The 26956-nt window shown below is 43.3% G+C and overlaps 1 protein-coding gene across 1 annotated transcript in view; it reads left to right on the forward strand.

The window, feature by feature from the left end:
- The window catches only part of CLVS1 (clavesin 1), a 164666-nt gene that overhangs the window by 130621 nt on the left and 7089 nt on the right, over positions 1-26956 (forward strand). The window lies entirely within an intron of this gene.

Consider the following 26956-nt stretch of genomic DNA (forward strand, 5'->3'; position numbering starts at 1 on the left):
GCCTCCCAAACCCGTCCTGGGGGCCTCCACAGCCAATCAGGTTTTCAGGATCTTCTTCGGGAATATGCATGAGATAAACTTGCATACGTTGGAGACTTGGCATATACAACTTTTTTTTTTTCATACCATGCATTATTCATCCTGAATATCCTGAAAATCTGACTAGCTGTGGGATCACTTGGTCAGATTTAGGAAACCCTTTCCTACACTAGAGTCCATATTCCTATTAAAAATCAGTCCTGTAATTTAATGGAATGGAGAATAATGCCTGCCTCGTCCATGAAGAGTGACTGCTGTCTTTTTACATGGCAATAAGAAACCTATTGCTCAGCAGCATCATAATTGCACCTCTGATTGGCCTTGATTGTGTTTGCATGAAAGGCTGTTTTATTCATCAGTTATGTTGTAAGCAGTTACAAAGGGAATGCACTAGAATTCTTTTTCAACTTTGATAACAGCAGCATAATGTCAAAGACATCTGCACGCCACTCCTATGAGATGGGGAGGAGGGTAAAAATGCTGAAGCTAATGCATTCTCCAAGCCTAACTGGTACATGTGATCTCACAGATCCCAAGAATTTGATTGCAATGTAATTGATCGTGTGTCCAAAATACATTAGATTTTGTAATTGTATCCAAAAGAAAATTATTTCTAACTCCTCTTTCCCTGCCCAGACCTCTTTCCCCCCTTTCATATATTCTTCCCTGCAAACCAAGCATCATTACACAACTTTATGTTACAGGAGAGCCCCTAACTACAGATGTTTATCTACACCCGATAGTCTTTTTTTGGAAATCACCGAAGTCTGCATTCATTGAGTCAGTGAGCAGACAAGCTATCTGGGTAAATGTATGCATGCAATTTTATCTGCATATGCAGCAGGACTTGTCCAGATATATCTGCCGCTGAATAAACCCAATCCATTAACTGTACCTGGATAACTTTAGCACAGCTAGTTTTCTGAGCAGACTGTCGCATATAACTCTAGCAGAACACTGCTCAGTTGAAGGTGAATTTTAAAAGAGATGCACGCACAAAGTAGCAGATGCGCGTGCGAACAGTGCTTAAACCTCGCACATACATCCACAAGTATTGGGGCGCGAATAACTTTGCTCGTGTAAAAAATGAGTGGATTTGGGGGCAGGTCAGGGGAATTCATAATTCCAGGGGCAGTTCTATAATGAGGCGGCTGCTTCAGGTGGCAAGATTTCGAGCCGGCAAAATTGCCACCTGAAACTTTTCCTGCCACAGCCACCTCACCCTGACTTTATTGTACCTGCACTTAAATTTGAAAATGGTGGGGGGGGGGGGGGGGGGGGGCGGACTGCCCTATCAGGGGATCAGGCTTCACTGGGTGGGCCGGTCACTCCCACGGAAGAGAAGAAGTGGGGCTGCTGGCCCGAAGAGAAACCTACAGGACCGTGGCAGAGCCATCCTATTGCAGCCGGAAGGCAGCTGTGCAGGGCCAGAAGAGAGGCCTGCAAGGCCGCAGCAGAGCCCATCCTGCCATGGCTAGAAGAAAGTCATGCGGGGCCGCAAGCTGCCACCGGAGCTCAAGCCAGTGGCGGCTGGAGAAATGGCAGTGCGGGGCCACTGCCCGAGCCCAAGCCAGTGGCGGCTGAAGAAATGGCAGAAGGGGCTTCCCAATTTTCTGCCGCCACTGACTTGGGCTCTGGCAGCGGCCCATGGCTTTCTTTCCTTTTCTGACAGCAGCCGGAACCCAAGCTAGTGGCGGTCAAATGAAAGGAAAGGTGGCCACGGACCACCGCCAGAGCCCAGGTCGGTGGCGGCGGAAGCATGGGAAAAGGCACAATTTATGTGTGTGTGTGTGTGTTGTGTGAGGCAGCCTGCTTGTGTGTGTGAGTGTGTTGTGTGTGAGGCAGCCTGCTTGTGTGTGTGTGTGTGTGTGTGTGAGGCAGCCTGCGAGTGTGTGTGAGTGTGTTGTGTGTGAGGCAGCCTGCTTGTGTGTGTATGTGTGTGAGGCAGCCTGCGAGTGTGTGTGAGTGTGTTGTGTGTGAGGCAGCCTGCTTGTGTGTGTGTGTGTGTGTGTGTGTGTGTGTGAGGCAGCCTGCGAGTGTGTGTGAGTGTGTTGTGTGTGAGGCAGCCTGCTTTTGTGTGTGTGTGTGTGTGTGTGTATGTGGCAGCCTGCGAGTGTGTGTGTATGTGTGTTGTGTATGAGAGGATGGTGGGGTGTGTGTGTGTATATATGTATGTGTGTGTCTTTGAGAGGGTAGATGTGCATGTATGTGTATATATGAGAGGGTTTTTGTGTGTGTATGTGTGTTTCTATGAGGGAGAGTGCCTGCGCACATGTATATGCGTGTATGAGAGTACCTGTATATATGGTGTGAGAGAGAGGTTAAAGTTTGTGCGCCCTCCTCCCATCTATGACTATCTCAGGAGGATTGGAAATATAAAATTCCCAGGTATGGAGAGTGGGAGATTTTTTTTTAATCCTTGTTAGTTTTTAGGGATGTGAATCGTTTTTTGACGATTTAAAATATCGTCCGATATATTTTAAATCGTCAAAAATCGTTAGAGGCGATATACAATAGGAATTCCCCCGATTTATCGTCAAAAATCGTAAATCGGGGGAAGGGGGAGGGGAAGGGGGAGGGCGGGAAACCGGCACACTAAAACAACCCTAAAACCCACCCCGACCCTTTAAAATAAATCCCCCACCCTCCCGAACCCCCCCCCCCAAATGTCTTAAATTACCTGGGGTCCAGTGGGGGGGGTCCCGGTGTGATCTTCCACTCTCGGGCCACGGGTGCGTTAATAGAAATGGCGCCGGCGCTACCTTTGCCCTGTCATATGACCGGCGCCATTTTGCAATACGGCAATACGATTCGAGTGCAGGAGGTCGCTCCCGGACCCCCGCTGGACTTTTGCAAGTCTTGTGGGGGTCAGGAGGCCCCCCCAAGCTGGCCAAAAGTCCCTGGGGGTCCAGCGGGGATCCGGGAGCGATCTCCTGCACTCGTGACGTCGGGGGACAGGAACCAAAATGGCGCCGGCGCTACCTTTGCCCTGTCATATGACAGGGCAAAGGTAGCGCCGGCGCCATTTCTATTAACGCACCCGTGGCCCGAGAGTGGAAGATCACACCGGGACCCCCCCACTGGACCCCAGGTAATTTAAGACATTTTGGGGGGGTTCGGGAGGGTGGGGGATTTATTTTAAAGGGTCGGGGTGGGTTTTAGGATTGTTTTAGTGTGCCGGTTTTCCCGCCCTCCCCCGATTTACGATTTACATGATTGTAAAAAAAACAAAACCGCGACGATCCGATTCCCTCCCCCCCAGCCAAAATCGATCGTTAAGACGATCGATCACACGATTCACATCTCTATTAGTTTTAATTATTGGATGTGATGTATCTGCTGTTTTAAAATATTTTATTGGGAATATTTTAAACATTTTTATATGTATTTTTAATTGGCTGAATTTATCAGCAGATTTGACATTCTTTTTATTGGTATGTTTAATATTTTATATTTCTTGATTGTGTTTGCATTGCTTAAAGAGTTTGACTTCTTGAGATTTCCAGTTCAGATGTTGTCCCCACACTTGGATTTATATTTTATGATCTTTTTATTCTGTATTTCATGAGAGTTTATCTGTATTCTGCTTGTGTTACTGAGGCTTTAGTTATTCTGCTAGCATGTAGTTTCTGGGTAGGGATTTACAACAACCTGGCTTTAATCTGTTTTCCTAATAGGAGGTGTATTGATGTTTAGGGCCTGATATAATATTTGCACTATGGCTTTTTCATAAGTTGAGTGCTGGCAGTTATAATATGGAAGGCTTATTATATTGGAATTGTAGTTCAGTTTATTCCTGGCTTTCTGTGGGTCAAGTCCACATCCAGTGCACTTTACCATGGGCCTAATACAATATGAAATCCAGTAAACTGCCTTGATTACTATGAGAAAGGTAGTTTATTAAGTCTAATAAACTATTATTATTGAAAGTGTGTTTTTTGCAGTGTATTTCTATATAATGGAGCAGATTTTCAAAGGGATACGCGAGTAACACCCGAAAAGCTGCCCCTTCCACCCCCTGCACGCGCCAAGCCTAACTTGCAAAGGCTCGGCGCCACGCACAAGCCCCAGGACACGCGTAAGTCCCGGGGCTTTCCTGGGGGGGGGGGGGCGTGTCACGGCTGGCGTGTCATCGGGGGCGTTCTGGGGTGGGGCCGCGGGCGTGGTTCCTGCCCAGGGGCGTTCCGGGGGTGTGGCCGCGGCCTCCGGACCAGCCCCCAGACTGGAATATGGTGCGCTGGCAGCCGGCCAGCATGCGCAAGTTACGCCTGCCTCGGGCTGGCGTAACTTGTAAAATAAAGGTAGGGGGGAATTAGTTAGGGTGGGGGGTGAGTTAGATTGGGGAAGGGAGGGGAAGGTGGGGGGGGGCCGGGAGGGAAAGGAGGATGGCTGCGCGGCTCAGCGCGAGCAGGCTGCCGATTTTGCGCAGCCTTGCGTGCGCCGACCCTGTATTTTATAACACGCGTGCGGCAGCGCGCGCGTGTTATAAAATCGGGATTAGATTTGTTTGCGCTGGGTTGCGCAAACAAATCTACTCCCACGCGCCCCTTTTAAAATCTACCCCAGTATATATATTGTAAGTGATATTTTTGCTTCAGAAGATTGTACTTTAAATGTCTATTTTCCGTATGCAATCTGCTTTTTTAGGTTGGGGAAGTTAATACATTTTAAAATGGAAAAGAATGCATACATTTTATTTATGTGGGAAGGGGAGGGAAGGGGAAATGAAAGGCTGTAAGGTTCGTCTAGGACATCTCATACCCTTGTATCAGCCCTAAGAGAGAGTGTGTCACACACACAGACTCCCACCATTTTCCAACCTTTCACGCACCCAGGGGGCAGATCCCGGAGAAGGGTGGGAGGCAGGCAATAGGGAATGGAGGTGGGGTGGTCTTTGGCTGCCCCACCCCATTAAACATTTCTCCAGCGCCCCCTAGTGCAGACTGAGAACAACAAAAAAAAACAAACATGTCCAAAAACTCAATGGTTAGAATAGTGGGCTGCAAACAAGAGAAGCCAGAGTTCAAATCCTATTGCCATTCCTCGTGATCTTGGGCAAGTCACTTCACCCTCCATTGCCTTCTCCCTGCCCTGGCCCTTGGTGATTTCACCTGCACCGAGCCATTTGGGGGGGGGCACCATTTCATCCTTCATCTCTGGCAGCAGATTGCCCTGAGCTGCCCCTGCGCGATTCTATAACCTGCGAACGCGGTGTGTTTAAGGCTGTTACCTGTGCCTATTTACTTCTGCTAATTAGCAAGTGCAAGTCAGAATAAAACTCTTTATAGCCAAAAACTGACTGGGTGAGGAGTCTGGGTAAACTGGGGGGAGTGCAGGCTGAAGAACCCAGAGATGTCTTGATGATCTAGAGATAACCTGGGAAACCTGGTGGACTAATTGGTCAAACAGGTAATTTCCTTCACACGCGCATGTTATAAATGTGTTCACTTGGCACGTGTAAAAGCCGACAAGTCCTACGAAAACATACACGAATAATGTTTTCTCGTGTAACTGCTTACAATTAGGGGCGTGCTAGGCATATTTTATGTAATGCACGTGCACTTGCACAGACGATATAAAATTCAAGCGCATCTGCTCACTTATATGTGCACGAGCGCGCTCATTTTAAGATTACAGTCCCTGTGTGAGCCAGTTGAGTTTAGCCCTGCCCCTGGAACGCCTTCAGCCCTGCCTCTTTTTAGCTGAATAAGATTTTGTTTGCCCAATGAATTTTGTGCACAAAATCTATCTGCTCAATGAGATGGGGGCAGATACTTATTATTTATTTACAACATTTCCTACTCGCTATAAAAGTAAAGCATAAAGTAAAGTTACAAACCCCCTGAGGAGATAAAAATGACAAATGATACCAATCATAAATAAAATACAATTTAAAAAAGCATCTTGGTTTTTGTCTGGCTAACTTCAAACGTTAAAACTATATCAAAAAATACACCACAGGATGCAGCGACCAAAAACTACAATACAAAATTAATCACAAACAAATGTCGCTGTCAACGTTTTGAATTTCAAAATGTTACTTTGTGCTATGTTTGACTGTTTTAAGGAATTTATCCCTACACAAACAAGTGGTGTGTATTTTAACAAAAATGTATTAAAAATTTGTTTAAATACATAATATATGGAGTTGGAGAAAGGTTTCATACATATAGTGTAGGTGCCCAGCACCACTACTTAGTGGTGATATAATCATTAACCTTCCTCCTCCTCCTTAAGTTTTTTTTTAGAAATTTTTAAATGTTTATATTTGTCCCGATGGACCTGGGAAACACTTCCGTGGCGATAGAGAAATGTTATATGTGTGCTCTACATTAACTCTATAAAGACTAAAATTGATGAAAATGAAGAGTAAAAAACAAACTTCCCCGGTGGTTGTTGGTGTGTCCGTCCGTTCTTGATCATCCCGACATGCACGTTTCAGACATAAAAGTCTTTCCTCAGGGGTCTCAATTAATTCTGAAACCAACTTTACGGGGTTTGCGGCTCTTCTCTCAGCTGTTCTTCAACTGCTGGACGTCTCTGCCACGTAACGATCTACCTCTCTCGATCGCCGGAAGGAATGACAATCAGTCAGTCGAGGTAACACTGAAGGACCAGTTCTTAAGTCCACATCAGTTATCAATATATCCTCTACCTCTTTAACTGACACCCAGATAGCAGTTCTGGATCAAGGTCTTTCCTACGTCCCTACCACCAAACATTCAGCTTTCGAAAGCCGTATTTTTTTTCAACGTTTTATACGCAAATTGAACTTGCGATTATACTTTTCAGACAAGCGACCAGCGGACATAGACCCTTCAGTAGTGAAACCTAAGTCAAACTGGACTCCACCCGGCCCAGTGGACCCCCACATTCAAACGTTTCAAGCCCTAGTACTAAAAGATCTATCAGCCTTCGAATCAAAGGTTCATCGGAGAATGCATAATCTTCCTCCAGCACAGACAGAAGCTCTTGCGAGTTTAAAAAAAGCATCACAGATTATTATCAAACCCGCTGACAAAGGGGGGGCAGTGGTTATACAAGATCGGTCTAAGTACATTGAAGATTTATTGGGTCACCTGAACGATTCCAAATACTATCAGTTAATCACTGGGGATCCCACAGAGATTCTTAAATCTAAAGTTCGAGAAGTGGTTGAATGTGAATCGAGGCTGACCAATAAAGAGAAAGTGTACCTTATGGTCACTCATCCCAGGCGCCCAGTCATTTATTCCATACCCAAAATACACAAAAGTTTGGAAGCTCCACCAATTAGACCCATAGTATCGCAAAACGGGTCGGTTTTGGAGACAGTGGCAATTTTTGTAGATCTATTTTTGCAACCCTTTGTGGCACAGTCCCCTTCATACATTAAAGACACAGCACATTTTTTGAGGAACTTGGATACGTTACAAGTACATTGGGAATCAATAACGATGGTGACCATGGACATCAACTCTCTATATACTAATATACCGCAAAATAGAGCATTGGAGATAGTGGACATGGTATTAAATCAGCGAAGAGTAACAGAAAGGATCAAAACCAATACATTATTAGAATTGGCGGAAATAGTGTTACATAACAACTTTTTCTGGTTTGGTAAGGACTGCTATCATCAAATACACGGCATACCAATGGGGTCACCTTTAGCTCCATCAGTGGCCAATTTGTACGTTGCTCAATTTGAGAGTACTCAGGTATATACGTCCAATTGGTGGCAACACATTTCGTGTTGGTATCGTTTTATTGATGACATCTTTTTCATCTGGAATGGCTCTGATACACAGTTATATTCTTTTTTAGAATGGATCAACACATTGGACAACAATTTACAATTCACATCACATACTTCTAAATCTCAGATCACCTTCTTAGACGTGTCTATAAGCATAGATCAAGGCAAATATCACACTACCATCTATCGGAAATCCACCGACCGAAACAATCTGCTACGATTCTCAAGTCATCATTCTTACAGCTTTAAGATGGGGCTACCAGTTAGTCAATATTTTAGAGCCAAAGAATTTGTTCTACTGAGAAAGACTTTGAGTCACAAGCAAATATTTTAGCAGAGAGGTTTCGGGAACGTGGTTACCCGCAGAAGGCTATCAATAATGCATACAAAAGAGCGAAGTTTAGTGAACGCTCCGCTCTTTTACAGTATAGACCAAGGAAAGATGAAGTTCGATTGACATGTGTTCTGAAGCAGTCTACGGCAGCAGGGATAATTAAAGAAGCTATTTACAAGCATTGGCACATTCTTTCCATGCATAACATCTTCTCGGAACCTCCAACATTTGCAATGTCTCGGGGTAAAAACATAAGAGATCAGACTGTTCATGCACAGATTGACACTCATGAGGAGCAGGAAACTTTAGTGGGCCACCAACCATGTGGTCGCTGTGCCTGGTGTGTACAAACCATTACAGGTATTCAGTGGGAAGATCCAATTTCAGGTTATAAGGTTTGGAGGAAGAGTAACACCAATTGTCAATCTTATAATGTTGTTTATGTCATCATTTGCCCCTGCCCAAAGCTATATATCGGACGTACCACGAGACCGATCCGAGTTAGGTTAGGAGAACACAAATCCAGATTCAATACATCGAAGTTAACCGCTCCAATGGTACAACATTTAATAGACTCTGGACATAATATCCTAGACTTAAAATGGACTGTGATAGAATGTGTAGCACCTCCATTGCGGGGTGGAGATATACGGACATTGTTAAATTTACGTGAAGCATTCTGGATTTTCACTTTAAAAACTTCAGTGCCCCGGGGCATGAATGACGAATTAAACTTCAATACCCTGCTGTAGACTCCTATTCAATAAGGCTTACAACATTGTTATCATGAGCCTCAATGAGTTTTAAATGCACTAGTCCTATCCTTTTGGATACGGTACATATAATCATCGTTCAATTCAGTAAATGTTCAGTTCTCAAGTAGGTTTTAGAGATTCCGGTATTTAAATATTATTCCTGCAGCGTTTTAAGAGATTGTAAACGTTTAGTTTTCAATCAGGTCGGATAGAGTACGTCACTTCCGAAAACGACACTAGAACATTCTCATGTAATCACGACTCTTTCAGGTCCGCACTACTGATAGCTTCCGCATTGGGACGGTTCTCTATCAGGTCCGTCCGTGACGTTAAGTTGGGAGATAGACTGCTGAGGTTGTCCATTGGCTGACCCTGCTTCTACTGACACACATAAAAGGAGTCACAGCGTACCAAACGGATTATCCTTCCGGCGATCGAGAGAGGTAGATCGTTACGTGGCAGAGACGTCCAGCAGTTGAAGAACAGCTGAGAGAAGAGCCGCAAACCCCGTAAAGTTGGTTTCAGAATTAATTGAGACCCCTGAGGAAAGACTTTTATGTCTGAAACGTGCATGTCGGGATGATCAAGAACGGACGGACACACCAACAACCACCGGGGAAGTTTGTTTTTTACTCTTCATTTTCATCAATTTTAGTCTTTATAGAGTTAATGTAGAGCACACATATAACATTTCTCTATCGCCACGGAAGTGTTTCCCAGGTCCATCGGGACAAATATAAACATTTAAAAATTTCTAAAAAAAACTTAAGGAGGAGGAGGAAGGTTAATGATTATATCACCACTAAGTAGTGGTGCTGGGCACCTACACTATATGTATGAAACCTTTCTCCAACTCCATATATTATGTATTTAAACAAATTTTTAATACATTTTTGTTAAAATACACACCACTTGTTTGTGTAGGGATAAATTCCTTAAAACAGTCAAACATAGCACAAAGTAACATTTTAACTTCAAACGTTAGCCAGACGAAGCTTTTGAATATCAACCTCTGTGCAGAAAACGATTTACTCTGGTGCACCTGAGCAGCGGATGCGGAAAGACAAAAATGTAAAACCAAGCATTGAAGTGTGGTGCGAGAGAGCACCGAGAGCCGGATGGGTGGCTCCTTCATTCCTCCTTCCCTCAGGCAGGGAAGTACGTCAGGCTGACTCCCGATCCTGCTTCAGCAGGGCTGTAGGCTGAGAGGCACTATAGAGAGCAACAGCAATGGGGCAGGACGGGCCACCGAAGTAGGACACCTTATTTGTCTTTCAGTTACAAAAAATTGCAAAGCACCTCGGCGCAATGTGCACAAAAACATTTCTGTTTCGTAGTTAGGTGCTGCTGAGGGTATAATCTATCAGCTCTTTTAAGACATTGCTTCGTGTAAGTCTAATGCAGTCACAGCCATTTTGTTTATTGCATTTGCTTCACAGTCTTTCTCCTTAAATCCATGTGAGGTAATGTTCTTGTTTTGATCAGGTTATCACCAACAGCATCGCTTGTGTCAGCTTGCTAGCTAAAATTAATCCTTTTTTTATTTTGCTGAATTACTGCACTGATTTTCTGTCAGTCATGGAAGAGAAGGATTGACTTTGTGAAGCCTTTTTGTAGATTGACCAGGCAAATATCTGTAGCAACAAAAGTGCTTGAAATCTTCTCCCCGCTAAGGTAGTTGCAGATTGTTTTTTCCTTGATGGATCAGTGGCAAAGTTCATGTCTCCAGGAGCAATCAATCAATCTCTGTGCAGCAGAGAGCTGTAATACTTACATTGGTACATATCAAACTGCACCCAGGGATCTACCAACTAAATTGATTGGACTTTAATTAAGTGCACAAATACTCACACTCCTTAGTTGAACCTGTCCCTCATTCCTGCCTCCTCAGTTTGGGGTATCTAGGGACATTTTAAACTCTCCACTTTTTATTATCAAAAACGGAGGGAGGGTGGGGATTTTCAACAAGGGTAAATCTCTTGTAGGTGTACTTTCTTCCTCCTCAGAAGTTGCAGCCCCTTTCTTCTGGGACTTAGACTGAATCCAGGGTTCTGGTTAAGTAAGAGCTCTCTCCTCCAGTTGTCCCCAGTTTCAAGAATACCACTTGGTGAGTCCAGGACAGGCACATCCTTTTCATAGCAATACTCTTGATCATTTTCTGGGCTACATGTATTTTGCTTGCCATGTTAGTCCAATTGACTATGTCAAAGCAAGGCGTATAGTCAGTAGATCTGCGACTAGTTTTCGAGAGTCATGTACCAGGTCAATGGAGAACAAGTGTGGTTGTAAATACTACAGATTTACCTAGGCTTAAGACTGTCTGCATATGCCAGAAAGTTGCACGTTTTACAATTACAGCTCAGTAAATGAAAGGGTTGGGAGCCTGGGAGGGAGGGCCTGACAGAGTTGACAAAGAGTTGTTTTCAAAGTATTTGATCATCATAATTTCAAACATATTGCATTCCCGCATAGTTCTGAAATTCTCCTTGGGTATCTCAAATTGTGAAGCAGTTAAGAGAATGAGCTTCCCCTCAGAAACATTTGCCTGCTGAGGTATCACTTAGTTTTTCTCTGCAATGTGTTTTATGTCTGTGACTGTTTATTCTTGTCCTTAGTTTTTGGCTTGTTCCTTCAGATGCTTTTGCAATGGATCATGTATATTACATTCATAGAAAACATGAATGTGAACACTTTATATTGAATATCTCCCTGATGTGTACATCTGTGGTGTCCTGAGAAATGTGATCAAACTGTATGCAGAGCCATATGTATAGAAAACCAAATACTTTTAAAGTAACGGAGACCTCATATATAGGTATATATAGTAGGGATGTGAATCGTTTTTTGACGATTTAAAATATCGTCCGATATATTTTAAATCGTCAAAAATCGATAGGGCCACGATACAATACCAATTCCCCCGATTTATCGTCAAAAAATCGTAAATCGGGGGAAGGGGGAGGGCAGGAAAACCGGCACACTAAAACACCCTAAAACCCACCCGACCCTTTAAATTAAATCCCCCACCCTCCCGAACCCCCCCCCCAAATGCCTTAAATTACCTGGGGGTCCAGCGGCACACTAAAACACGGCACACTAAAACCCCCTAAAACCCACCCCGACCCTTTAAATTAAATCCCCCACCCTCCCGAACCCCCCCCCCAAATGCCTTAAATTACCTGGGGGTCCGTAGCGGTGGTCCGTAGCTTAAATTACCTCCGTAGCCTTAAATTACCTCCATAGCGGCGGTCCGTAGCTAAATCGGGGGAAGGGGGAGAGCAGGAAAACCGGCACGCTAAATCGTGTAGTCTTCAGCCAGTGCCATTTTGCAAAATGGCCGCCGCAAAATGGCGGCGGCCATAGACCAAAACAATTCGACGCAGGAGGTCGTTCCGGACCCCTGCTGGACTTTTGGCAAGTCTTGTGGGGGTCAGGAGGCCCCCCCAAGCTGGCCAAAAGTTCCTGGGGGTCCAGCGGGGGTCCGGGAGCAATTTCCTGCCGCGAATCGTTTTCCGTACGGAAAATGGCGCCGGCAGGAGATCGACTGCAGGAGGTCGTTCAGCGGGGGTCCGGAACCCTCGCTGAACGACCTCCTGCAGTTGATCTCCTGCCGGCGCCATTTTCCGTACGGAAAATGGCGCCGGCCATACGCGTATGGAAAATGGCGCCGGCAGGAGATCGACTGCAGGAGGTCGTTCAGCGGGGGTCCGGAACCCTCGCTGAACGACCTCCTGCAGTTGATCTCCTGCCGGCGCCATTTTCCGTACGGAAAATGGCGCCGGCCATACGCGTATGGAAAATGGCGCCGGCAGGAGATCGACTGCAGGAGGTCGTTCAGCGGGGGTCTGGAACCCTCGCTGAACGACCTCCTGCAGTCGATCTCCTGCCGGCGCCATTTTCCGTACGGAAAACGATTCGCGGCAGGAAATCGCTCCCGGACCCCCACTGGACCCCCAGGAACTTTTGGCCAGCTTGGGGGGGCCTCCTGACCCCCACAAGACTTGCCAAAAGTCCAGCGGGGGTCCGGAACGACCTCCTGCATCGAATCGTTTTGGTCTATGGCCGCCGCCATTTTGTGGCGGCCATTTTGCAAAATGGCGCCGGCTGAAGACTACACGATTTAGCGTGCCGGTTTTCCTGCTCTCCCCCTTCCCCCGATTTAGCTACGGACCGCCGCTATGGAGGTAATTTAAGGCTACGGAGGTAATTTAAGCTACGGACCCCCAGGTAATTTAAGGCATTTGGGAGGGTTCGGGAGGGTGGGGGATTTAATTTAAAGGGTTGGGGTGGGTTTTAGGGGGTTTTAGTGTGCCGTGTTTTAGTGTGCCACTGGACCCCCAGGTAATTTAAGGCATTTGGGGGGGGGGGGGTTCGGGAGGGGGGGGGATTTAATTTAAAGGGTCGGGGGTGGGTTTTAGGGGGTTTTAGTGTGCCGGCTCACGATTTTAACGATTTTCACGATACTTTACACACCCAAACAGCAACAATACGATTCCCTCCCCCTCCCAGGCGAAATCGATCGTTAAGACGATCGAGGACACGATTCACATCTCTAATATATAGTGAATGATTTTTTTAATTCAGTTATTTAAATTAGGTTTAATAAGTTCAAAAAGTGATCCAACACCCTTTCAAATGTTATAATCATATGTCCCCAGATACTTTTTTCTCGAAAAAATTGCGCTATCAAAATGATATGTTGATTCTGTTTTACTATTGTGAAGAAAAAGACCAAAGACACTTATCTTAATATACTGGCCCAACACGGGCTGTGTTTCAGAAGTATTCCTTCTTCAGGGACTTGAGCCAATATGTTTCCGAAATCTAAAATTAAAAAATATTGCTATTATGTATTAAATCACAATGACCAACAAAAGTGAAATGAGATAAAATCCATACGTGTCTCGGTACAGTAAACACCTAATTTTCATAGAGCTGTTCTATAACCATAGCGTTTCCAAACTAGGACCCGCCATTTTGCAAACCCAAGTTTTTAAATCTTTATTGGACCAAATGTTAACCAATGAACGACAGAGAAATATTTAAAGTGACCAATGAGAAATAGATGTTTTGTTACGTCAAATCAAAGACATCCACTCAATATTATCATTCATACCGCGTCGCCGCCCCCGAAACGCCGCATCACATGCAACACTCCCCTTTTACAAAGCCCCGGGACTTACGCGCATCCCGGGGCTCTGCGCACGCCGGCGGCCTATGCAAAATAGGCGTGCCGGCGCGCGAGGGCCCTGCGCGCGTAAATCCGGCCGGATTTACACGCGCAGGGCATTTAAAATCCGCCCCTTAATGCTGTGTTTAGCCAATCCGATTTCTCATCATGTATTAGTTTATGTATGGTACATAGGGTTTTGTATTTAATTCTGTGTTCGATAGGTAACCAATGTAGTTCCGTCAGGGTTTCAGTATATGGTCCCTCCTCCTTTTTCCGGTTAGTATTCTAGCTGCTGTGTTTTGAAGTGGTCTTAATGTTGTGTTTGGGAGTCCTAGTAGAAGGGCATTACAGTAGTCTGTGCTGGAGAAAAGTAGTGCCTGTAGAATTGTTCGGAAATTAGTTAGTGTTAGTAGTAGTTTTTGTTTTCTGAGTACCATAAGTTTAGCATAGCCTTCCTTTACTTTCAGAGATATGTGCTGTTTTAGATTGATTTCAGGGTCCATTATTATTCCAAGGTTTCGTACTTTTTCAACAATTGTCTGGTTGTTATTGAGGGTTATTGGCGTTTGGCTGATTTTGGTATTTTTCCTTTCTAAGTGTAGAAACTCTGTTTTATCAATATTAATCATAAGTTCCGTTTGGTTTAGTAGTTGTCTTATAATGTCTAGGTACATGTTAGCCAGGTTTAGTGTTTTCTCTAATGTGTCTTCTATAGGTAGAATTAGTTGAATATCGTCTGCATAAATGTAATGTGTGATTCCTAGTCCTGCAAGCAGATGGCATAAGGGCAGCATGTATATGTTAAAGAGGGTTGCAGACAGGGCTGATCCCTGCGGTACTCCTGTTTTGAGATTGATTTTTTCTGATAATGTGTTGTTGATCTGAACTTGGAAAAACCTGTTATTTAGGTATGAACTGAACCAGTTTATTGTTTTGCCATGTAATCCGATTTCTTTTAGTCTATTTAGTAGTATTTTATGGTTTACTGTGTCGAAGGCTGCTGATAAGTCTAGCATTATTAGAATGTAGTGTTTACTGCTAGAATGTTATCTGTTAGCGAGAGAAGTAGTGTCTCGGTGCTGTAGTGCTTTCGAAAACTGTGTTGAGATGGATATAGTATGTTATTGTCATCCAGGTGCTCAGCCAGTTGTTTCTGTACTGTTTTTTCTATTAGTTTAGCTATTAAGGGAAGATTTGATACTGGGCGGTAGTTGTTCAGGACCAGGGGGTCACTGTTTTTTTTATTTATTATTGGTTTTATAATTGCTCCTTTCAGTATATCTGATACAGATCCTTCTTCTAGGGATAGGTTTATGATCTTAGCTAATGTATGGGAAACTGTGCTAGCTGCTTTCTTAAGTTTAAAAGTTGATATTGCGTCGATTATGTGTGGGGCTGGTTTTATGTTTTTTATCATGTGTTCCACCTCCAGCTCGGACATCTCAGTAAATGATGACCATCGGTTGACGTCTCTTTTTTGCATTTTAATTTCTTGGTTGGTAGATTTTGAAAGTTTGTTTCATAAGTTAGTAATTTTGTCACTAAAAAATTTAGCGATTTCGTTGCATTTTGATTCCGGTAGATTTTGTGGTGATTCTTGTTTGTCATTGGTTAGGTTTGACACTATTGAGAATAGGATTCTTGGATTGTTAGCAAATTTTCCAATTTTATTGCTGAAGTATTCTTTCTTAACATTGAGAATTAGTTGTTGGTAATAAGCTAGATGTTTTCTGTATTTGGTTAGGGTATCGGTTGTTTTGTGTTTTCTCCATCTTTTTTCCATTGATCTGAGAGTCCTTTTTGCATCTTTTACTTTTTCATTATGCCAGGGGTTATTTTGTATTGTTTCTCTTTTCCGTATTGATTTGATAGGGTTTATTTCGTCAGCTATTTTTTTGGTTGTGTCTAACCATGTTTCCATGACAGAACTGTAGTTGTTGTAGTCAAAATTATTAGTTAGTTTTTCCTCTAGTTTGTCGTTTAGTTGTTCAATATTAAAAGGCGGTTGATATTTAAATTCTATGGATTTATGAATTTGTCTGATTTTAGGTTTAAGGAATTTTACAATGGAGTGAATAAGGAAGTGGTCTGACCAGGGAATTTGTGTGTAGTCCGTTTTACAGTGTTCTAAACAGTTGTGGTTGATGAAGGTGAGGTCCAGTGAGTGGCCGGCTTTATGTGTTGATTTGTTTGTTATTAATGAGAATCCTAGTGCTGCCATAGCGTCTAATAGTGTTTGGCATGTGTTTGATAATGGGTGGACATCCATGTGAAGATTAAAATCTCCTAGCACCATGGTTGGTTTAGATATGTTTAAGTGTGTAGTAAGGAACTCAATTAGTGGTGAGATATTTAATTCTAGGAGGCTTGGTGGGCAGTAGATAAGGCATATGTGTATGTATGATAAATTTACCCGTAAAAGTACTTTCAGTACACTCGGTCATGACCCACTTCTCTAAAAATTATTTTGTCTAATGATATATTGTAACCGAACCTTTGACGGCACCTGTTAGAATGTACTATAGTACACTTTTACCTACATTAAATATGTGCCTACATGTAAACCGTTGCAATGGTATATAACTTAGCGACAGTATAGAAAAGATTTTAAATAAATAAAATAAAAATAAATATTGTTAGCATCAAAAATGGCAATTTCATGATTTGGGGGGGGGGGGGGGTGTTATTTGGATAGGTTTACATCTAAAAGTTTTCTCAATAATTAGTAGGAGGCCTCCTCCATGCTTATTTATTCTGGGGACTGAAAGCACCTCGGAATTTTTGTGTGCTATTTGATTTTTTAGTACTACGTCTGTTTTTTTTTAACCATGATTCAGTTATTGCAACAAAGGTGGTTTATTGTCATATAGTAGATCCGTGATGATTGGGAATTTTTTTGCGACTGATTGTGCATTTACTAACATGTGCATTGTGTGCTACCTATATATGCTGCAGAAGACTGGATCCAGCCCATGCAGTGCACCAAGGACTGCCTTCTAGGAGCTGTTGCCACTCAGTCACTGTGTCTGGACACCTGAGGAAAGAGGGAGGAGTGTAGTGCAGTGGAGGAAGAATGAAAAGAAGGATGCTATGGACCTCTAATGGGAGGGAGAAGGGAATATACTGCTGCTGCTGGGCAAGGAGAGAAAGGGAGATATTGTGCAGGGGGGGGGGGAGAAAGGGAAATGGGAGAGCATGAGGGGGTGAGTGGGTTACTGTGCTAGAGCCACTGTATGGGGGTGGGGGAGTGCCTAGGGTATCTGATACCCTTGTATGGCCCTGAATGTGTATGAGATATTTGCAAAGAATGGAGGCAGTGCATGCAAATATATTCATTGTGGATATCCTGCAAACACAACCTGTTTGTGGCACTCAAGGACTGCAGTTGTCTACCCTGCCCTATATCCCCACAGTAGCTCATTAATTAGCTTCAGCGGCATTCCCTGTTGTCACTACCTTTTCTCTAATTCCTTCTGTACCAAGGTTCTCCAAATTACATTCTCAGCAACCTCCTGTTTCCTGTTCCTTCTGTCTTTATGATTCCCTATTCAACTCCTATTCTATTTCCTTTCCCCTTAAGGTAGTGTTCCTGCTGGAACCTCATCTGTATGTGTGAAACCCTCGCTTCATTATACCCATGCTTTCTTGAATTCTGTTACTGGTTTTTTTGTTCAGATAAAATCCTGCCCAGAATCTTGACCAGATTTTCTGCAAGACCTTTTGTTGAGGCAGTGGTGTGTGTTCAGGGCCTTTAAATGGATTTAGTGAATCCCCAGCGCTAACTGATTTCCTTCATTTAATTTTTTGTCCTTTGTTTTGGTTTTTTTTTCAAATTGGGCAGGCATAAATCAAACCCCTGCCCAAGCAGATGCTGCACTCAACTGACACGTCATTGCTCCCACAGCTAGTAGCAGGAGCCGTGTATATATAGGGCCAATCTCACAGTTTATTGCGAGATCGGCTCTGATGCAGCAGGAGTTCACAGTGCATCAATGCGAGTGCTATGGTCCCTGCCACAAAGAACCTGTGATCTGGCAGGCCGCCGCAGTCGAGCCCATCCTGCAGCACATGAAGAAAACAGGAGATCCCGCAATCCAGCGGCTGCCAGCAGAGCCCATCCTATTGTTGGCTGAAGATGAGCCCAACAGACCACTACGGGGGGCTGAATAAAAGAGGATTTCCAATCTTGGGGCATGGCAAAGAGAGCGGGTTGCAGGGTTGCAAGGTTGCGGGTTGAATTTGTGTGAGTGAGTGAGAGAGAGAGAGAGAGCAAGCTACTGAATGTAAGAGTGCCAGTGCTTGTAAAAACTGCTTTTCTGTACACCCTCCGACTTAATATCATGGCAATATTAAGTCGGAGGTCCCAAAGGTTAAAATAATCAAAAATTTAAAAAAAAATTAAAATTGGCTCACAGCTCGCAGGTTGAAAACCAGATGCTCAATTTTGCCGGCGTCCGGTTTCCGAACCCGTGGCTGTCAGCAGGTTTGAGAACCGACGCCGGCAAAACTGAACGTCGGCTGTCAAACTCGCTGACAGCCGCCGCTCCTGTCAAAAAAGAGGCGCTAGGGATGCGCTAGTGTCCCTAGCGCCTTTTTAGCAGGTCCTAATTTGAATATTTTTATTTACTGTATCGCGTGCACAGGCCACTGGCCTGTGCGCGCGCCAGGAGAGCGAGCACTCGCCCGCTCTCCCACGTTTCTTTCTGTATCGGCCTGTGTGAGAGAATGCCTGAATATTTGTGTTTGTGAGGGAGAGAGAGTCACTGATTATTAATGTGTGTGTTATGTGTGAGGGAGAGAGAGAAAGTGTGCCACTGAATGTGAGAGTGCCTTTTTTTGTGTGAGAGAGTGCCTGTGGGTGTGTAAAAGCAGACTGTAAGAGAGTATCTTTTTTGTGTGTAAGTGAGAGAGTCACTGAGTGTGAGAATGTTTGTGTGAGGGAGAGAGAGCCACTGAATGTGAGAGAGTGCCTGTATCTGTGTTTGTGTATGTCTGTGTGCAGAAACCCACTGAATGTGAGAGAATGCCTGAGTATGTGTGTGTGTGTGTGTGTGTGATGGAAGAGAGACACTGAGTGTGAGAGAGTATCTGGCTGGGTTGGTGAGGGGGAGAGAGAGAGAGAGAGTCACTGAGTACGAGTCGTGAGTGTATGTGTTAGGGAGAGAGAGCCACTGAGTGTGAGAGTGCCTTTTTTGTGAAAGAGTGCCTGTGTGTGTAAGAGCCAGAGTGTGAGAGAGTGACTGTGTGTAAGGCAGAGAGAGTCATTGAGTGTAAGATTGGCTGTGTGTGTGTATAGGAAGGGGAGGGAGCCATTGAGTGTGTGAGTATGTGTGTGAAGAAGACAGAACCACTGAGTGTGAGAAAGTGCCTTTCTATGTGAGTATGTACGTATGTGCGTGTGAAGAAGAAAGAGCCACTGATTGTGTGAGTTAGAGTGCGTGTATGGAGGAGAGAAAGAGGATAAAGTTTGTACACCTCCCCTGCCCCAACTAATCCAGGACAATCTCAAGGTTGTCCTGGTATCAAAAGTCCCCAGGTATGGAGAGCAGATAATTTCTTTGTATCCCTATTAAGTTTTAATTGTTGGATGTTATTTGATATGTCTGCTGTTTTGAAATGTTTTATTGATGTAGTATCTGCAGTAGTGCTCTTTCCTGGGTAGACTTGTTGCTGTTTGAATCCTGGGTGTTAGTGCTGTTTTGATATGGCAGATTTGTTTCTTGGGATAAACTGTATTCTTGGCAGGCTGTGATAGCTTTTATTGGAGCTATGCAAGTATTATCCCAAAATATTGTACGTGAGCTATTGAGACAATATAGGACACATCTTTAGATGTAAATGTTTCTGATCTGACATCTGAAGAAGGGACCTATATGGTTTTAAATGCTCTTGTACAATATTTTTGGGTAAAGGTATTTATTTTGCAGGTATTTTTAGGAACACTGGCTTGTTCTGTTTACCTAATAGGTGGTGTATTTGTGTTTTAGGTCCAGATGTAATATTTGAATTGTTGACTTTTCATACATCAGGTTTTTACTGTTTGAGTGCTGTCAGTTAGTACTGTTTTGGTATAGGAGGTTTACTATATTGTAATCGTTTATTCATGGCTTTCTAAGGGCCAAGTTCACATCCAGTGCACATTACAAAAAGCCTAATGCTATACGGGTTCCTGCTATCTTTTGTATGTTGGGGAAAGGGGACAGAGGGAGTGGGACTGCTGAAGGTTTGGGGGGAGTGGGGGGTGGGAGGGTACAGGGAACAGAGGGAGCAAGATTGTTGGTGACTCGGGAGTTGCAGGGAGAGTCGGAAGTGGAAAGGGGGCTGAGGGAGTGAGACTGAATCATGAACTATAAATGTCACCGTACGCCACTGGTTGCAAGACAGTTAGCATGAGTGGGTGGAGAGAAAGATCAAAATCTCTGCTTCCCGGCTTTTTCAAGCATTTATCATCACATTCCTCATCTGTTATGTTTCCCTGAACACAAAATGATCCCAGCGATGTCTACTTTGACATGTTTTATGAGAAAATTAAAATTGAAAATGTTTATTTTACTTATATTCTACCTTTTGGCTCTTCAAAGTTTGTGTTTCTTACTTTTTCTTTTAAATCTACCCCCCCCCCCCCCACACACACACACTTCCAGCCCATCAATAGCTTTCTATTGAAATAAAATAAAATAAAATCACACATCACAGAGAAGAGCAAGGAGACACCGCCACAAGGAAACATTTTTCAGGACCAGAGCACTGCAGCAATGAACTTGCAGTATCATCAGCATACTAAAAGGGAAACGCAGAGCAATCCAGAAACAGAAGACATTTGAAGTTAAAATGATTAAAAAAAAAAAATGAATCAAACTGTTTTGGACTCACTTGGAAAGAATGAAGGAGGAGTTGGGTTTTTTAACTCAGTATCACCCAACCCAGCAGCACCACCTGCCTCCCCTCCCCCCACTCTCTTCATTTTATGATTTACTTCTATTTCCTAGCAACATCATCTTTTGTTCTTTCCTGTCCTCCCAAAAGCTATTCAAATGTATTAAAAGTTAGTTCAATATCAAAGGTATCACCTTATATTAGCTCTGTGTTTGAAACCCCTGGGTGGAAACCCCGGAGAGTGGACCCAAAGGCTCACATCTCAGTTTGGACCCTAACTGCCCAGTTGTCACCAAGATGTAATTCAGCTTTGAGTATCCAGGGCTCCCTGAGAGGGGGAGGGCAAACTTAACTTCAAGGCCCTTTTACATTGTATACTTCCAAGTCATTCGTCCAACTCCTTGTAAACAGCTCTGACAATCTCTCAACATCAATAGCAGCAATGATCACACTGGAAACTGTGGGTTGCAATCAATTTTAGGGATAGGTTGTAAAGGGGAATTACTGATTCTTTACAGCTGTTAATATTTCAATTTATTCTTACAAGGTGAAATTTAATAAATTTGTGACCTTACTCTTCGAATAAATAGCTTCTGAATAGTTCAATTCCTTGAATAATTTACAGTACCTCCTTATTTCTCCTCATTCTATTATTTAATCTACAATTTCTTCCCATAGGTAATGATTAGAAAATGTATTCCAATTAGAGTTAATCAATTATGGAGTGAGAGGAATACGCATACAAGGGATCCAAGAAGACAAGCCGGGTACTCACTGCTATGTGAACTGTTTTTAAATCTGCTATTTTGAAGTTCTGGAATAAAATAATAGGTATGCACAATCTCTTCGCTGTGGACAGCTATCACTTTATAATATGTGTTCCAATTAGGTTTGCCAACTGGCTCCAGATTTTCAGGACAGGTTGATCCACTCCTGATTTTACTCATCTGCATGCAGGTAATTATATAGTCTTGCTTTTCTTAGGGAATGCAATAGGGAAATCAGAATAAATCCTAGCATGCCCTGGGGTAAAACCAGGACTGGATCAACCTGTCCTGAAAATCTAGAGCCAGTTGGCAACCCTAATTCCAATTGATTATTAGAATGAAAAGTCCCCTTGTCTCCTCTCCTCTTTTGGTAGCACTAGACTGGCACTATTTTTCCCCCTTTTCCCCCAGATATTCCTCAGCTGAGTCAGTAGCCAAAACTCTTAGACAATACTAACTCCTTTCCACTGGCAATGGATATGAATCCATGCCTCCTCGATGGTACAGCTTTTCCTCAGGTCCTTTCTAAGAGAAAGACAACTCTTCCTCTGGATGACAAGAATCTGAACCCCTGTGCCTTCGAGGGTCTCTGTAAACAAAAACACAGATGGAAAAATCTTACTCAAAGGGAAATCGAAGAAGAGAAAGAAAGTGTGGAAAAACTTCTCCATTAGCAAAATGGTCTTCAAAACTCTGGACCAAAAATAGGGCTAAGGCACTTTGTCTCCAATTGTTTACCCAGGAAAAATAATCAGAAGTGGGGACTACGCAGACAGGATTGTTCCACGGCAGGATAACTCAAGAACAATGTAATTAAAAATCGATGCACTGAAATGATTACATACCATCTTATTCGTGAACCCAAACCTCAGCTCATTAATCTCTCTGTACCTCTGTATCTTCTGGTAAGGAAACTTATTGGTTCTTATATGTTTATTAACCCTCATTTCTGTGCAAAAAAAAAGAATCACTCTCTCCCTCCCCTGTCTCAGCCACCAGCTACCAGCAACCAGCCACCATCCTGTGAGGATCTGTAGAGCAGTTCTTGCCTCCTACCAAGAGATGACTTCTGTGGGCCTCTTAGACTTAATGTCTAGTCTTTCCAGCTCTATGGCCTGTACTTCCTGCTGGTGGCCATCTTGTTTCTGTTTGGACTTATACCAGCCTCACAGTCTGCACTTTGCCAGAGCTTGGTCCTACTTCATGGTATTAAGACTCCAGTCCTTTTTGGCCCTACCTTGTAGCCGTACATTTAGTCCTACACTTGGGCCTGCATTTCTTGTTCCTGATTTGTCCTATATTGCTTCATGTATCCTGTGTTCATGCAGTAGCCATACACTGCTTCTGTGAGTGCCTTCCTATCTCCGAGTTTGAGTTGAATCTTTATCTCCGTGTGTGCCTTGTGTTTCCTGTTATTCAAGCCCTGCTGGCCACTATCACCTGAGGGCTCAACCTGAAGGGAAAGTGACCATTACAGGCAGAAGACACCCTGTTCCTGCTCCAGTTACAGCCTGCCAGTCTCATCTTGTCTTGTCTGCATATAGCCCACTAATGAATTTGGGAGTAGGGGAAGGGGGTCATTCCTTTGGCAGCCACTAGTTTCTCTTCCAAAAAAATAAAAATGAAATCCTTCTCTCCCTGTATCCTCCCATCTTGCTGCTGCTATCTTGGCCCATGCAGCCCCTGCTGATCCAGTCCTGCTACAGCATTTTTGATCTCATGATCTGTGTGAGTCAATGTTCTTCTTGAACTAGGGTGCTGCTGATCCTACGGTTACAGTGCTCACATCTGGCAAAGAGTGATGTGACAGGATGGAAGGCATGCTTTTGATGTCATGCTGGCTAATCATCACCACTGTTATTTTTATTTATTTATTTTTTAAAAAATTGTTACCCGCCCTTCCATAGTTTAGGGTGGGGCATAAAAAAACACTCGTAAAGGTAAAATCTTACTTACAATAACAAATAAACATAAAAAAAACAAGCAGCTTGACAACACGTCTTTTTAGGCGAGCTGAAAAAAATGAGTCAAGGCCCATTTTATTGATCTCGATTCAACCGATAGAGACTTCCATAGGATGGGGCCGGAGATTGAGAAGGTATGTTTATGTGTCTCGACCAGGTGGGTGTGTTTGTAGGGTGGAACATCAAGAAGGTCCTAAATTGATGATTGCAATCACTTATACAATGAATGGGTGTATAAACCTTCAATGTGGTAGTGATCCAGGGCGAAGATATATTGTTGAGCAGGTTGTGAATAACAGTTGCACATCTGTACTCTATCTGATATGTGATAGGAAGCCAGTGCAGGAGTGATGTGGTCCCAGATAGGGGTTACCAGTGAGGAGACGAGCGGTGGAATTCTGCAATATCTGTAAATGGCATGTGACACAGGCGGGGAGTCCAACATAAAGTGTTGTCAAGGAGACATCAAGAACGACAGTAGTCCATATCTGAAAAGAGTAATGCTTGAAGTACTGTCAAAAATCTAGAATAAGTTTCAAGTGACAGAGTAGGTCAAGTTTTTGAAAAGAAAACTGAGTAACAGCCTTAATGTGAGTGTGCATAGATAGAAAGGGATCAACTAGAATTCCCTGATTAGGTACTTTGTTTGTGATGGGTCTGAAAACAACATTAAATGAAATTTTATCTGGAAAGTTTGAAGATGGATAATGGGATAAGATCATAAGTTCAGTTTTTCCAATAATAAGAGAGAGTTTATTTTGATGAAGCCATTTGTGTACTGAAGAGAAACAGAGAGACATAAATTGTTCTGTGAGTACCCATAAGGATTTTAGATGAAAGAAGAATACAGACTGCTGCTAGTCCACAGCAGCATTTTTGCCGGTCTGTGGAACACACCATGCACTCATCGTTCTTGATGTCTCCTTGACTACTATTGATCATTCTATTCTAATCTCTCATTTGACTTCCTTGGGTCGTCTCTGGTAATGTTATTTCCTGGTTCTTTTCTTTTCTGACTGATCGCACACAAAAAATTGACATTTGGGTCTGATTCATCTTCTTGGCACACACTATCGACTGGTGTACTCCAAGGCTTAGCCCTATCAGCGGCACTACTTAATCCCTCTATGCTGGCTACTTGCGAGCCTTGGGGTATACTACAAGCTGTATGCTGTTGACATACAAGACCAGTAGTTGAGAAAGATTGTACTATACATCTTGCCGGCCTTGGATGGGGGCAGGAGTAGATGGAGGCTAGATTTTCCTCCTCAACTGCTCCCTGTCTCCTGACCCTACAGCTGCTGACTTTGCAGCTCACCCCTGAACTGATGTCATGAGATCAGACAACTGTTCTGTCATCCTGGAGCTGCAGCATCCCTGCAAGCTAGCAAGAAGGAGGAAGCCCAGTTTAAGGCCTTTCCAGTAAGCAGGCTCAATATCAGCCATACCTTCACTTCTTCACGATAAACCAAAGCAAGAAGTGATTGAAATCTCAGAAGCATCCCAACCTATGATCGGCCTGCTCCAGGAATGGAACCCACTGTCACCGGGGCTGCAATCAGATCGAGAGTGGCCTTTTCTGCCTTCAGCTGGATCACGTGGCACTGATTCTCCCTGGTGATATGTTTTCTCTCAGGTACTTGATCGGTTGGGAGGGGGGTCAGCATAACCACACCACTGTCATGAAGTTTTGTACACTGCAGAAAGTCGCTGGAGGTGTAGTGAGATTACCAGCAAAAGTGTCAGGTCCTCTGACGGGTGATGGGGTGTTACGCACAGATTTCTAAAGAACAGACAAGCAAGTCAGGTGTTTACTTCAGATTTATTAACAGAAACAAATAGGTCAGTTTTGATGATGGCAGAAGGGAACCAATAGTTCTAGTTCTGAACAGAGGTTCAATGACGTGCACAGGCAGTCAGATCCAGTCCAGGTACAGGGTAAGCAGACCAAGTCTAGAGTCAGAATGCAGGAGTGAGGTTCTGTGGCCAAAAGCTGCTCAGACTTCAAATTGCTGGGAATATTTCCTTGCTCTCAGTAACTCCTTTTCACTGGTCATCCATCTAAGCTGGTTCTTTTGGGGGCAGGGTATGAGGGCATGATTTTGAAGACTGTCCTGGGGCTATTTGTTTTGGGTATTTGTTTTTTTCCTGTTTTCAGGTTAGTCCACCAGTTAAAATATCCATCCTCTCAACCAAGCCATCCCCAGTTCAAACTTCATAGTGCCATACAGAAAAGTAAGCCATTGTCAACTTTTTCAAATGCTACATAGTTCATGAATTATAGTGCAGGAAGACCTATGTTATTAGTTAGGTTGGAATATAGCTCTGCAAGTAGGTCTGGACCTAGTCAGTCTGAATCATAAAGTAGATCTAATTAGCACCTAAAAATTCATTTCAGTATTCCTTTTATGCTTCTAAGACACAATAAGAGTTATTTATTTATTTATTTATTTATTGGTTTTTATATACCGCCGCTCATCAGAGATATCACGTCGGTGTACATAGAACAAAAATACGCAGTTGCGTGTACATATAACAGAATAATAATAGCTGAATTCAACAATAAATTAAAACAGTAAAATACAATATAAAGAAAGAACAACTTATTTAACGGAATATTAGATAGTATTATAGAGTAAAATAAATGTGATTGCATAAATGAATCTAGTATTAAGGCTAAAAAACTAGGGGTATGGGAGGGGTGGGGAGCAAAATGGAACAGGAGCAAAAAAGGGGAGCAAAATGGAACAGGAAGGGAAGAGAAAGGGTAAGGAAGGAAAGGGTTATATACATATGTACAAAGGGGGTGAATCAAGAAGCCAAGTCAATGTTTTAGTCCCTTTCACCTTTCGGTTTCACACAAGGCCTCCATCTCCTGTCTTGCATCCTCAGAAGTTGTGTCATAATAGAGGGCTTTTTCCTTCAGATATCTCATTATTACCAGCCCCTGCCACTTTGTATAAACATATCCATCATATATATTGGGATAGCACCCTATAAAATAGAAGCCCTGCATATCTACTGCCGTCACAGTTTGAACAGAAGTGCATGTGTAAGCAGGTAGGGAACTGAGTTTGGACTGAGTATGGACATATACATGGGGAACTCATATGACTGCAAAGGATGAGACCTCATATAATTTTGGGCTAGTGTTTAACTCACTTATTTGTGGTTTACAATTTTCTGCTCTTAAACCACTAAGAGTGATAGATTGCCCATACAATTTTATAATCATAGGTCTCTTTTTGAGAGACTTCTTTTACATTCTGTATGAACAATTAAAAAGAGAGAAAATGACATGGTACGGCCC

Source organism: Rhinatrema bivittatum, chromosome 2 (genome assembly GCF_901001135.1).
Source record: "Rhinatrema bivittatum chromosome 2, aRhiBiv1.1, whole genome shotgun sequence".
Lineage (NCBI taxonomy): Eukaryota > Metazoa > Chordata > Amphibia > Gymnophiona > Rhinatrematidae > Rhinatrema > Rhinatrema bivittatum.